Raw genomic sequence first — 12,607 nt, forward strand, 5'->3', positions numbered from 1 at the left:
ACCCGCACCCGCAGATTCCCAATCGGGGTCGGGCTTGTTAGAGTTACAGGGCCCGCCACTATCACATCGTTCAAAAAGTCCCGGGACTACCATAGAGATGGCGCTAATAATGCAATTCATATACCAGGGTTCGGAAGTACCAACCTTCAGATGAGGTGTGTCAAAATTTGGTGTAATTCGAAGCATAACCAAGAAAGCTATGGTGGTTAAAGTGACGCTACTTTTGCAATCCTGAAAAAATGGACCAAAGCGAGTTTCGTGGGTTGATAAAACATTGTTTTCTAATGGGGAGAAAACCCTGTTTAAGCTCAGCAATGGCTTGAAAAACGTTATTCGGACTCTACTCCGTCGAAACCAACCATTTTTCGGAGGTATGCTGACTTCTATGCGGTCGTGCTGATAAAAATGATGCGGAACGTTCGGGGCGGCCAAATGAGGCAGTAACTCCCGAAAACATCAAGTAAGTATTGAAAATCGTGATGGGTGACCGCAAAATGAAAGTGCACGAGATAGCTAAGATGATGAACAATCAACTGGTAGTGCATTTATTATTTTGCACCAAAAATTGGATATGAAAAAGGTTTTTTTCAAATGGGTGCCGCGTTTGCGCACATTGGAACAAAAGCCATCATAGCACAGTTCAATCAAAACGATGATTAACTTCAACGAATTAGGCTTTCAACTGCTTCCTCATCCTCCGTACTCGCCTAGCGACTACTGGCTCTTTACGGATCTCAAAAAGATGCTCCAGGGAAAAAGATATGGCTCGAATAAGGAGCTGATCGCTGCTACTGAGGCTCATTTTGAGACAAAAAACAAATCGTGCTACAAACATGGAATTGAAAAAATAGAGAAGTGTGGAATGGTTGTATTACACTTTAAGAAGATTATGTTGATGACTAATAAAGAATTTTGCCGATAAAATGTTGTTTTCATAGTTAGTCCCGGGACTTTTTGAACGATGTGATAAATGGTCCCTCGAAACTGCATCTGCTCGAGAAATTAATTAGGAACATTCAATATCCGTGGATCCCGGGAATCCCCCCGCGCACTGCAACATCATTTAAAAAGGCCCTCCCACAGATGCGATTCCAAGGATGTGACTCGAACGGGGAAGGTGAAAAATGAAAGCTCGAAAAGAATCTGGCGAGACTCCGGCGGTCGCACGGCTGGGTGGCTCCTCCAAAAGCAATCAAACCTCCCACAGCCGCACACACACACACACACACCTTTAGGAACCTCAAACATCGTCGTTGTCTCCGGCGTCGGTCGGAAGCATATTTCAGGTCCCACCCCGGGGACCGACACTTCGGTGAAGTTTCGTCTCTTGTCGCGTCCCATTCGTTTGCCGGCGTTTGTGTTACTGATGTCGATTGTTGGCGCGGATATTGTCTTTGAATTAGTCCCGACGGAGGGATTGCCTCTTTTCCGGGGTTCCCCGGTGCGGATGGTGACATCGTGGCCGCGGGTCAGGGGGCGCGTACTTGGAGCATCCCACCACCACCACCACCAGCCCCACAAGATCGGAGGGGAATGGAGATCGATTTTTCCACACGCGAGGCCAAGTCTGGCGAGTCTAATTCCCCGATTCCCGAAGGACCCGTACACGGCCGGCGGATGATGCCGGCGACGGTGAACGACGATTTAAAACGATTTTATGAGGCCGAATTGCCAAAGTGTTTTCGAACGCATTAATCCTTAAGCTCAAGTGGAAGAGCCGGACAACACGCCGGACAATAGACAATTGTTTCCAATTAGTGCCGGTTAAGGCGATTGAAAGTTGGAAAACTTGCTGAACGAAACTCCTTTAAAATGAAACCCTCCAACACACAAGAAGAAACTCGTTTTTCCGCAGCCAGTAATAGCACAAAAGGGACAACGAATCGGAAGTCATCCTTCTTTTGCGAAACCACCTCCGCCGGACCATTGGTCCACCGAAAAGCGGGAGCCTTGCTTCTGCTTGTCCGATGATGCCAGTGAGAGTGCGCGGCAAAAAATCGAAACCTTGCCCGAAACACACCATTGTTTCTAGTACGGCACACGGGACGGGAAGGAAGTGCCTTCCGGAACTGGTCCAGCGGCGGAAAAGAGTACAGCAGTGGACTGAACCGAACACGCCAATGCCAGTGACACGTTTCCGTGCGTGCGCACTCTCGTCGTGTCTTACCCCCCACCCGGTTGCACACCATTTTCTCGACGGACCGGGTGAATCCTTGCGCCAGGCCGGTTTCCGCGCTGTGTGCGGATCAATTGTTCGGGACGACCCACACAAAAACCCACTACGGATGTGCTCGGCAATGACGACGGCCACTGAAGACGACCCTGGCTGGTAGATGCTTCGAATAAAAGGAGCATCCTCGGAGTTCGACATCCTCCTTCATCGGCGTTCGAACACATTCAAAGCCGGGATCCGTCCCTTGTTCGGTGTCTTTGACTTTTCTTATCAATGTTCGCCAGCCAGCGCTCGCAAGCCGTTCCGTTTTCCATTGTATCGCATCAGGACACACGTTCATCACGCAGCAATTCTCTGGTACTTCTCGGCCTTGAGTGACACGAGCGCCCTTCAAACAGGATGTTAGGAATCTATCCACCACAGCCCCGCACACATACACATTAGGATCGGGTCGAGAAACCGTGCTCGATAGTCACCGACACGGAACATGGTCTGAAAAGCGAAAACAAGATCATAAGCTCTGCACTAAATAGGGAGTCTGGACTGGTACGCTCCCAGCATCCCACTTGATCCGGCACCAGCCCTTGGTGAGTTTCGATTGGCAATGTCGCTAACTCGCGGGGCACACGGGCCATTGCTTTCCTTCCGCTGATCCTGACGCGGTCTGGCGACGAAGAAATGCGCCTGCAACGAGCACGGAGTTTAGTTATAACTCTGTCCATTAGGGAAAATCTAATCACAGAAAGCGTGACACCGGAAGTCCGGCTTTTTTCAGTGTGGACCAGCGCGACTCTTGCAGCACTTTAAGTTCCTACCACCGCGGGCACAGCCAGAGTGATGCCTTTCGTAACCGGCTTTCAACTGGAGTTGGAATGCACCACAATTTAATAATTGAAAATATCGACACAACATGAAAAATGGACACTCCCCACCATTGGTCTGCGGGCTACTCCACCAACATATTTGCGGCAGCCGCGGACGGCCGTGTGTGTGTGTATGATGACGGGCCGCAGTGATTAAGTTGCACCCATAATCGCTAGACCGATAATTAAATGATACACAATCAATCTTTTCGCCGAATGTGGCGAGCAATTGAAAAAAAGGCCGTCCCGGGGTGTACCAGCGAGAGGATTAATGTTGATCCCACCGTTCTGCTACGGCCGCGGAAGCACACACCACATTCAATTTCGCGTTCAGCCCCTGGGCAACGCGCGCATCCGCATGTGTGGTGTGTCTGGCGCCGCATTTGCTCATCTAAAGAGGAAAACAAAACTATTGCGGTGCGCAGTTTTGTGTGTTATGTTGCCACAAATTGTTACACACCGCTCGCGACTATAGGCACACGGTTTTGCGGCCAATTTTGCACGGCACCCGACGGCGTTTGTTTGGGTTCCTAGAGGAGATCCTGATGAAACGCGATCACCGCGAAGGCACCGCGGGTATGGAAGGCCAGACGGGCGGCCGCCCAGCGCCATCCATTAATCACTCCATTGCCTTGCCATGTGCCAGGAACAATTTAACCGAGCAAAGTGTAACTCATCTGCTCATCTTCTTCGGGGTGCGCGCGCGAGCGCCCTCGTGGGGCGCCACCCCGTTCGTTCTGCCATTGTTGGTCCATTTTCTTGATTAATTTATTATTGCTGTTGCCACCGTGTTTCACTCTTCTCATTGTTTCTGCGCGGGCCTCCGGTCCTTCGGGAGCGTGGTGAGTATGTGCGCTACACGGCCAATCTTGAAGCACCGTTCTACCGTCACCGTGGGGGGGATGGTTTTGTGCTGTGCAATGTGCTAATAGCCTGGCTTAGGGGCGAGAAGAAATATGTAGCAGACATGCCGACCGCCGAATCGGGACCGGACCGGAACCCCACCGGCTCGGACGTTCTCGGGCGGAAGAAAATGTATACATCATTCTTGCGTAAAGTTATTACCAGCAACGCGCACGCGAGTGGTTGGACTCTCTCTCTCTCTCTCTCTGGACACAACAGGGAGCTGTGCGATGTTTGGATTTTTGAAAATCTGACTGATTTTCTGATTTGTGAACACACTGAAATCATATCCCGGAAAGTATGCCCTCGAAACGTTGCTTAAACTAAGAGGCCTCTAGAGCAACGGTGAACCTTATGGGAAGGATTAGTTCAAGTCTCTGGGAAAACACAATCAAGTGAATTATGTTTATTGCATATGAAGTTGATGTAGGTAGTTGAACTATAACGATTGGTTTTTCTAAAATATTAGGTAGTCTAAAAAGAAATCAAGTTTTTGCGTATGCTTTAAAAAATTATTAAAGATGCTTTCAATTATTCGATTTGCGTCAAATACCCACCGTTTTGTTGAAAATTTGTTGTCTTTATAAAAATACCTTAATAATGTCTCTCCTGTAGAAGGGCTAGTCGTACAAAAACTGTAAAATATACCGAATTTGTTCTTCGTTGATCTCCATTGTTAACACCCTGTAACTCACAAACGAATGTAACAAACGAAAAACAATGGAAGCATTTTTTCAAGTGTAAAGTATCAGCTTTAAAACGAGCCCAAACTTGAAACTGTACGATCGATACTTTACGAGATATCGATCACTAAGGGCATCTACCGAGAAAATAATGGATTTCTTTTTAACCTACCTAATATAATGATTTTCTACACTTATTGCTAATTTTGTAGGTTAAACTGTGTCCTATTTCACTCCAAGGATACTCCAAATAATAAGGATAAGGATAATTCCAAACCAAGGATACACGTTGGAGCGAAGTTGTCGGGATCAGCTAGTTCCAAGATCCAAGATCCAATTAAAGATACCTGCGGTATCGGACAAAATGGTGCACATTTGACCAAAACTCGAACCAGACTAAAACCATTCAAACTATAATTGCAATGTCTTGAGTTGCAAAAATATTGCAACAGTTTCCGATCGAGCATTAAATTCGATTACCGAGTCCGAATTCCGATAATTGAATTTACGTACTGCCATCAATAGCCAATAGAGTCAGGCTCCTCCCATGCCATGCGTTGCCTCTGTTCAAGCATTGATCAAACAAAGTACCACACTAACCCCGAGTCGCCAGAGCTTTTTTCAGCCGAGCACATCCTTGCATTGATTTATCACAGGAAGTGCATCCCGCAAAGCATTACCATACTCTCGCCCACTTTTGTCGGAACCACCTTCACTCTCTCCGCGTTTCTCTCTCTCGCTCAATCCTATTAAGTCCATTAAACAATCCTATTTAACAAATTACCTGATTGCAAATTATGTTTCATCCATTCGCTTCCGGCCAGAGATTGCCACAGAAGGATTGACGACGATCGACCGGAACTTTGCCGGGCTAGTGAACCGGGGCAACCGAAAGACAACAGAGTGTGAGAGACAGAGAAAACAAAATCGCCTGTGAAGGTAAACACACCACCGCCATCCGCCATCTGAGCTGCTGAGGGGAGACCGACCGATTTTTCCTTGCCCTATCTTCCCAGATCGCCCGTAATGTTCCTCGGTCCGCCAAGCGAAAGCTAACTAATTCCTCGTAGGAGATAATTCCCCGCACGGGCCAGCAAACGAAGTTAAGGCAAACGATTGCCACCCTCTGTCTCTCGGTGAGCGGCCGCTCTTCGGACGCCACTGCTTGCCCCGAAGGACATCAGCAGCGTGTTCCATCCAAAACGAAGCCGTTCCCCCATTAGGTCGTCGTAGACACTGGAGTTCTGGCACCGGCATGTTTTCCCAATGGTTGGCCCGAGACGAGACTTTTGTAGAGAGAGAGAGAGAGAGAAAGAGAGCTTTTTGTTCAGCTCCATTGGCGATAGCAATGGATACACCCCGCCAAGGTCCTAGGGATATTGAGGATCCCGGTGCTCGGAGCCCGAAAACAGAAGATTAAATTTTTACTATATTTTCCAAGCAAAAAACCACCGGTTACCGTCTGGCGGTGGTAGTGATCCAGCGTAATCGTCGTGCAGAGGGCACCGCCAGTCACGCGAAGGTAGATTTATCGTCGGCTATAGATGATCACTGCCTCACAGATGCTGATGAGTTCGCTCCCCGCTGATAGGGACCAAAACTTCGCAAAAAAAATAAGAGCCGGCCACCAGAACGATAAGACCAATTCTCGGAAATAATCGAAAAAGCAGAACGCAAGAAGGGCGTAGTAGAGCGCAAGTGCACTTTGTTACCTTTCACGGTTCATAAGATTAACGTGATGTGTCCTGGGAGCAGGAGCAGCATTGCGCCATCATCATCCCAACGAGTTTCAAGCCGTTTTTCCTTGCGTAACTTTCGCTCGCCCCGAACGGGAACACACCGAAAAAAGCTCGATCCTTATTTTTCCCAACAGCGGCACGACGAACGGCACGTGGGACGAACCCAGAACGAAAGGGACCTTGTTCGCCTTGCTTGCGCCTTGCTTGCGCGCGCCCTTTTTCTTCCTGCCCGACCGACAACCGCTTGCGCCGTGCAGAGGAAAAATGCACACACACAAAATATCACAGGACACCCCGAACCGATGGCAACCGGAAGCAGGGCGAGCGCACCGAGCAGGGACAAAGATTATCTTATTATCAGGTGTTTTATTCGCTTATTTCGCAGCACAGGAGTGGAAGCTCGTCGGTATCATTCTGGTTGGAGACGATGCGACATCCCGGGTAACTGGTTTATCTCATTTGGAGCCACAGTGCCTGCCCCGACCCCACCCCAAAATGGAAGGCTGCATCGGCGGGAAAAGAAAACTTGGAACGCCGGAACGCCGGAACGCCGTGTGTGTGAGGATTTACTCGTACCGTTTACGGTGGTTGTTAAAATTAAAAGGATGGATGGCTCTGCCCTCGAAACCATACCCCGTCCGTCGCCGTACACGGAAGCTTGTTACGAAGAGTAAAACTCGGCAACAAGCAGCAAAGATTTTGCACCGAACGCTGTACGGCATTAATCGTCTTTGGTGGCATAATTATCCATTAGATTGGCCGGTAATGACGAAAGTGATGAACTTCGAACGGAACTTGGCCGGAATTATTAAGGCCGAGCGGCCGGGGCCTTATCGATTCGGAAGCGACCCAGACACTGCCGACTCCCAGTGCCCTTTTGCCCTTGGTCAGTGGGCGCAGTAAACCAAGTAAATCACAACAAACTGCATGCTAGCAAGACAGAGGGACATTAACAAAGTGATTTGTCTGTAAAAAAATGTCCAGTGATTAGCCTCATTGTTTTTTTAATACGCAAGAAACGCAACAGCGCGTCTGTGTCTTTGTTTTAAAACATTACGTCTCAAAAAGAGCATAGCCTTTTGCATAAAACACGACACGCGCGCGCCGGAAGCCGCTTCACGTGCGTTGCTCAACCGAACGGATAGGTAAATATTTAGCATGAGGACTTCACAGAAACGGTCTGCGTCCGGTTGACAACACCGGCGACGTGAGAAGATAACACTCAATTCGAGACAACCGGATGCGCTCGTTATCGGCCTTGGCGGCAGCGGCTAGTTGGTTCCATGGGTGATGAAAATAAAAACCTGTGCACATTAGGTGGTGGTGAATAGAAAAATGCAAACCCTTGACCCAGTTTAGATGCAGAAACCCTGAGCCTGACACACCATTCAATACCATTCAAATGAGTAGGAAATTTCAATCAAAATTCACTTTTATTTTGCGAACAAATTGGCAAATACTTTTACTCAGTTTTCGTTTGAAAGCAAGAACGATTTTGCAGATGAAATAGATAAATACGAACGAAGTAAATGATTTAAACTACTGTTTGGCCAATCACACTGCCCATAGTTCAGCCGATTTCGACACAGTGTATCCAAAAGCTGACCTGGCGCGAAGTAGGCGGTGTGGTTGCTATTTGCACGTCATCGGTTCCGCGCTTCATTGACACAGGCCGACAGGCTCAGTAAGTCACGTGGCTGCAGCGGAAGCATCGAGAGCATCGGTGCACCACACCCAAGGATATCCAATTACTGTGCGGCGGGGTCGTTCCGGTTATTCGCCAAATGGGGTTCGGTGCACCGGCGCAGTGTTTGTCGTAGCGGCCGGCGCAGCTCATCATCGTGAACGCATCCATCATTTTGGACGTTTCTTTTACCCGCTAGTTGCGGGGATATTTCGGAAACACCGAAACGTCGGCATTACCGTACTTATCTGAGAGCGGGTTCTACTCTGACAATACCTTTTGCCAGCTATTTTTAGCTGAACTGTGCACTATAATCAGCGCACGGTGACACAGGGAATGACATCCGATCTTGTTCTACTCGGTGCGGTAGTTACAGTTACCTAGTCACTGCGTTCGATAACTAAAATCGTCGTCGTTGTGGTTTTAAATGTGAACCGACAAGTGAACTGTGCAAAGCATGCTTCGCTCCTAAAATCAAAAATGCGGTTTTCTGTTTCTAACTTTGCTTCCATTGGACTAGCACAGTTCCAACGTTTACTGTGACGTTGCAGGACAGCAAATGGTTGGTACGACACGAATACGATACAAACCTGGTGTCATTCATAGCAACTAAGTACGAGCGGAGCTGGAGACAATTGTCCAGCTTGCAGCAACGGGACAAAATAATTTGCACTCGCCGACCGGGAAAGCGGAGAAAGTGGAAAATTAGTTTCCGTATTGGCAAAGAGAAGTGAAACCAGCCCACACAAACACACAGTTTCGATTGGTACCGATACGGGCGTTTGCTTCTGGTCCGCGACACGACGACAGTACCTGGCGACTCCAATTTGTGGCCTTAGTAGCTGGGTCGCTGGACCGCTTTCTTAAGCCCGACCCATCATTAGGTGGCCTAGATGGGCTGATCGGTCGGTAAAGCGTACCGGGAGCTGCATTTGTCACAGCCTGAAGCACACCTGAAGAGGAAAAGAAACGTTTTGTGCCTTTAACACGCAGGCGAAGCAATGTAAGTTGAGTTTCTTGTTCCTGGGGTCACAAAGCTCCACAGCACAGGGAAATTGCAGGACGTATGGCGATTTGATAGCCCTTTAAAAAAGAATCCAAAGCAAAGTGGTGGTCGCCCTTCAAGATATTCGAGGGTCGCCGATTCGAGTGCCGCAGACGCGGCAGCACGATTTGCAGATTTACATCATACGAATGTACGCATAAAAAGGAAGCAAATTAGGAGCCAAAATCGCGATTCCGAGAAGAAGAAAACAAAGGGTGTGCGTGCTGACTAAAGCCAACGCAAAACATCCGCTTTTCCGGAGGAGTGGCACGCTTCCCTGTAAATAATAAACAACGCGCCGAAGTTACGCGCGTACGGCAACGTGCGTGCTAGAAGATTGGTGCGTGTCCACCGACCGGTGTTTGTGTGTGTCGGTGAAAGAGAAAGAGAAAGAGAAAGAGACAGAGAGAGAGAGAGAGAGAAAGAGAGAGTGCGGGCGGTGCTTTCACCATCGCCGACCCCGGCGCAAGCCGCCCGCAGAGCAGTCGGTGGTGTGACAAATTTCAGAATTTTTTCTCGTTCTCGTTTCTCGCGTTCAGCGCAACGCTCATCGCTGGAAATCTTGAGATGCTCCCTTCAGAACCTTCATGCACACACACACACAGACATTCACGCCGGGCGTTTTAGGGATGCTGTGGAGTGTGTAAACCACGGCTCTCTCTCCGTTGCATGCGCTCCCCGTGGATGGAGTGAAAGCAACTCCTTAAACTTCTCTCTTCTCAGCAACGTCAGGATCTGGATATTATCGCTCACTCGCTCGCACTCACTCACTCCTACTGGTTAGGAGACCGACTGCGCTGACAACGATGTGGAACACACTGCGGCCCAAGTGCCTTTTTGGCGAGCAACCCGGCATCTACTACTCTCCTATTCAATCCTTGAACCTGGGACCTTTGCGGGTCTCTCTCACACGCAAGCACACACACACACAGTCTCCTAGCACTGTGTCTCTCTTTCTCTTTCTCGTTCGTGTGGTCTGCCGCCACCCAGTTAATGTGCTCTGGGTCCGCACCCAACCACGAAATGGTGATACGATGGCTGCTTTCGGCACCGACGTAATTTTAATCTCCACTTTAACACCTTCGCTCAGCATCCACATCTCCTGTTTTCCACAAACAAGCGAAACGGACGCAAACCGCCATCAACGCCTACTTCGCACCACACACTCTGCACTGGTAGTGATAGTAACCCAGATTCCTTTGAGAATGAGAGAGTGAAAGACACAGACACACACACACACTGTACGGCTCGTTGCTGTCGCGTAATACGTTGCAACGTGAATACGAAAATACCCGATAAAAAGGATAAACTTTTAGGCAAAAATTAACAACGAGACGAAAGGAATATCCACCATCGGCATCACCACCCGGCGATCAGTTTTTGCCACCGCCCGCGCCCGCGCCCGCTCACGTCTCTTTCGGACAACCTTCTCGCGCTTCTCGCTCATCTCGCAAAGGATAGGAGGGATTTGTGCGCTATCGAGCCGCCGCACCCTTCTCGGGCTCGGGCAGCAGAAGAACATTACTCTTCCGAACCGCGCTCACACCCAGCGGCGGCGGGTGGAAGTGCAAAGTGCACACCGGAAAATACACACATCGACACACGCACGAGCTGCACATTCTGCTCCTTTTCTGCCGTTTTCCGCGAGGACACAGACGCTTTTCCGGGATTCCACCATACACACCTTTTTCATGAGCTTTTTTTTTCGTGCATTGCGAATCACGCGACAACTTCAAACACTTGCTTCGGCCGCCGCCGCCGTAACGTCATAGCCTGCTGCAATCACAGCGCGAAGTTTTCAGCACACATTCCGCGTTTACGGCTTCTTACGCCCGACGGATTAGTGGCCACAAAGTGACCCGCATGCCGCGGGACACAATGCACACTTAACGACGCGTTTTTCTTTCATTCTCGATAAGCAAATTCCACATCCTTTAGCTTGCGAAGCATGGGTGGGCACACGAATCGGAACTGATCGTCGCGCGTTCACGAGAATTGGAGGCCGTCTCCTACGGAAGAACAATTGCAACTTTAGTTTTTGCACTTTCGATCCCCACACACACAAGTCCGCGTAGTCTTCCGGCCCCCACCCGCGTACCACAGGACAGCAAAAGTACGTAAAATCGGGCACCACCAAATGAGCCGCCCGACGATGATCGCCGTCCGTCCGTGTGTGAGGCGTGAGTTTGTGGTGTCCACTCTGGTCAGCGCATTTCCTTCGCTTGGCTATTCACTCGCTCCTCCGTGCTGCTCTCTCTGTCTCTCGCGAGCCCATATTTTTGCTCGCCCGTGCCGACGATTCTCACGGTGAGAGCAGCGCTTCTCACGCAGCAGTGAGCCAGTGCTAAAGTGTCCCACATTCGGTTATCGGCTGCGACAAATCATTTGTAAAAAAGATTTGACCATCATACCGGGAAAAGGCTATGCTAACTCAAAGCTAAGTCAGGTGTAAATAAATAGTCACCTCTAAATGGCAGCTTTAATTACACGAAGAGAGATAGAAATGCATATTGCAATCAATGTTGATTTGATTTGATGTACTCCGCCCTGATTTGAGGTTGGCGTTGCAAGGTTGATCGTCTCCTATCGACAATTATGGACGAAAGATATGCTGACGGTCAAATCTTTTCGCGGACAAAATGTTTCAATCCCGAAGGTAACGAGCCCTGGAAGGTAAAATCTGTCCTCCGCGGAAGGCTCATCAATAAATTATGTTTTTCTGCTCGTACGCACCCATTTACGCACACACCTGTGCTGCGCTGTCACAACGTTGCTCGTGGCTTTGTAGAAAAAAAAGCCGACGTCACCGTGAGCCGCTTTGAATCACAGGCACAGCGAGACCGGAATTTTATGGCGAGCCACCAAACACTCACCGTTAATGCTATCTGGCTGTGGATTCTCTGTTTCGCTCTCGGCCTTTCTCTTTTCACGTCGCTTCTTCCTGGATGCTCACAACCGCAAGCCAACTCACTTATGCTTCTTCTTCTTCTTCTTGCTCACAGACCTTCCGAACGCAACTTCTCACTCACTTGCTCCTCACTGGGTCTTGCTCGCATCGCACGGTCACTTCTCACCTTCCACCGTTCAAAGAAAATCACCTTTTCCTTGCTATGCCGTGTGAGGTTTGCACACGAAAATTCACCCCCACACGCACCGCGTTGGTCAGCAACTTCAGTTGTTTCGTGCTGCGTGCGGCTTGCACTGTCGTTTGCACACCGTTTTCACCACACCCGAGGCGACTAAGTTGGGTTAAATTGACGAAACATTCACGAAACATTCACGGCAACCAACTCAGCTTCGAACGGAGTCGCCATTTGTTTTCGTCGAGAGAGCGAACGAGCTTCTCTCCGCTCTTTCTCAGCTTGTAATATGACAGATGACAGAAGCCTCCGCAAGTTACCAATGAATAACGTAAATTAGTTATTTTTTTGAATATTAGTGGTAAAAATACTAAGGATATTGCACGAACTTTCCACAAAAGTGAGCAAGCAATCGGCAGCAACAATCAAGCTGTATG

Source organism: Anopheles cruzii, chromosome 2 (assembly GCF_943734635.1).
Source record: "Anopheles cruzii chromosome 2, idAnoCruzAS_RS32_06, whole genome shotgun sequence".
Taxonomy (NCBI): domain Eukaryota; kingdom Metazoa; phylum Arthropoda; class Insecta; order Diptera; family Culicidae; genus Anopheles; species Anopheles cruzii.